The sequence below is a fragment of the Ixodes scapularis genome, unplaced genomic scaffold (genome assembly GCF_016920785.2).
Source record: "Ixodes scapularis isolate PalLabHiFi unplaced genomic scaffold, ASM1692078v2 ptg001158l_1___fragment_3__unscaffolded, whole genome shotgun sequence".
NCBI lineage: Eukaryota > Metazoa > Arthropoda > Arachnida > Ixodida > Ixodidae > Ixodes > Ixodes scapularis.
The window spans coordinates 3,990,001-3,992,500 of record NW_024610108.1 but is presented as its reverse complement, the minus strand read 5'-3'; the positions used below and the strand labels follow the sequence as shown (position 1 = coordinate 3,992,500).

The 2,500-nt window shown below is 55.5% G+C and overlaps 1 pseudogene; it reads right to left on the bottom strand.

The window, feature by feature from the left end:
- LOC120845679 overlaps nt 1-2,500 on the bottom strand; it is a 7,173-nt pseudogene that overhangs the window by 2,905 nt on the left and 1,768 nt on the right.

Below are 2,500 nucleotides of genomic sequence, written 5' to 3'. Positions count from 1 at the left end.
CGAGGTTAAACAAGAGCGGGGAGAGTGGGTCCCCCTGCCTAACACCGGCCGTTGGGGCCGCAAGTAGAGTTTCACCGGCAAACGACAACAGGGTGTTCGCCCCTCCATACAAGTCAACCACATACTCCACAAACGACTGCCCCAAGCCGGCCAGGCGGACACCTTCCACGATGGCTGCCATCGACACACGATCGAAGGCCTTTGTTAAATCAAGACTAGCCATGTACAGCGGCCTTAGGCTGCGTCTCGCCTCCTGGATGGTGGCGGATAGTAACATAACATTCTCCGCACACCCATCGACTGGAAGAAATGCACGTTGTCTATGGTCCAGCTCCACTGTCTTGGTGGCCCTTTGTGCCAGTATTTTATTAAGCAGTCGTAGTAACACTGGCGCCACCGTTATTGGTCTAAAATGCGAGGGCTCACTCGCCCCTACTTTCTTAGGGACAAATACTGTCCTCGCACACTTCAAAGAAGTGGGGACTTTCTTCATTAACATCAGGAGGTTAAGGAGTAAACGCAACACTGCCACTGGCACTGCCTTCAGAACCCGCGCCGTAAACCCATCGGGGCCCGGAGCTGAACTCACAGGGAGCGCACAAGCCTTTATCTCCGCTGTTGTAACTGGAAAGAAGAGATCAACAGATCTCTCAGCCTGACCACAACTCCCCTCTGGTGGCGGAAGTACTGGGCCAGTCATGATGGTCTTCCACTCATTCAGGAAGCTTTTAACATCAGCCACTTCAGCCACTTCCTGGCCATCCAGTATCTCCCGAGCACAATCAGACTGTCTCCGGCGGAACTTCTCTTGTGTCTGGGCATATTCCCTCTTTTTCTGTTTCCTGCGGCTTTCAGTGCGCGGTACCCCTCCCCCCGATTGCCCCCTCCTTGGAGCCCTCGGTTCCACATAAAAAACGTCACGAATATAATCGTTCACCGCTCGGGTGACTTCCACTCCTCTCAGGGCCAAGTGGCCAATTTCCCAGAGTCGTGGTGCCTGATACACCTGAGGAGCGGTTCGCTTCACCAGCCCCTTTATAGCAGCAAGCACGGCCTCTTTAGAGTCGTACCCCGAGTCCTGCTCGACTTGGGACTCCAACCCATCCACCGGTGCATCAGAACCAACCGACGCATCCATACCATGCTCTACGGACTCCTCCTCAGGAATGGACGCCAATGCAGATCCCGCAGAGGCCACTGGCTGCGGCCCCAATAGGAACCTCTCGACCATTCCTTTGTACCCTGCCTGCCTTCTGTGGCTCTTCATTGAGTCAAAGGTTCTTCCAGATTTGGCCGATGCGGGTAAACTCTGTAGTGCATCCCATAGGGATTCATTGATGTTCTTCACCCCACTTCTTCTCAGGTCTGCCTCCAACCTCGCGAGAAGATTCGACTCCTCAGTGGACCAGCGAGGTCGTGACCTCTCAATCACTATTTGCTCATTATATTCTGCAGGGTGTCTGCTCCTCCTGTGTTGGCCCAGACCAATCTTTGAGGCGTATCCCTCTCCACACAGACTGCACACAAAGTCTGTCCCGATCTCTCGCAGAGGCCACTGGCCACAAGAGAGTCATAGTTACTCCCGCCGTTTACCTGCGCTTTGATGAATCTCTTCACGTTGACATTCAGAGCACTGGGCAGAAATCACATTGCGTCAACACCGACCAGCGGCCATCTCAATGCTTTGTTTTAATTAGACAGTCGGATTCCCCCGGTCCGTGCCAGTTCTGAGTTGACTGTTTTTTGCCGGCCGAAGCATAGCACTTTGGGCACGAAGCCCTCAGACGCCGCGCAGCTGAGGCTTTCCACAGGAAGGTCCCGACGCTGGTCCGGGCTTGGCCGCGCCGCGTGAACGGCGAGCCCCGCCCAGTCCCGGTGCAGTGCCGTTCCTGCTTCAGGTCCCCAGCCCGACCGGCTCAGTCCTCAGAGCCAATCCTTATCCCAAGGTTACGGATCCGTTTTGCCGACTTCCCTTACCTACATTGGTCCATCGACTAGAGGCTGTTCACCTTGGAGACCTGCTGCGGATGTGGGTACGGTCCGGCACGAAAATCACACTCCCTCACTCGGATTTTCAAGGGCCGACGCGAGCGCACCGGACAGCGCAAGAACCGCACTGCTCTACGGAGCCACCATCCCTATCTCGGGGCGAACCCATTCCAGGGACTCGATCTCCTTACAGAGAAAAGAAAACTCTTCCCGGGGCTCGCATCGGCGTCTCCGAGCTGGTTTGCGTTACCGCACTGGGCCCCGAAGGACCAATCTCCGTGTCCGGGTTCGGGATTATTAACCCGATTCCCTTTCGGTCACTGCGGGGCTCTCTCCACTGCAAAAAAGTGCTCCCGCTTCGGAAAGAACTTCTCCTTTCCCTTAGGACCGACTGACCCATGTTCAACTGCTGTTCACATGGAACCCTTCTCCACTTCAGTCCTCAAGGTTCTCACTTGAGTATTTGCTACTACCACCAAGATCTGCACCAGCGGCGGCTCCAGGCGGGCTT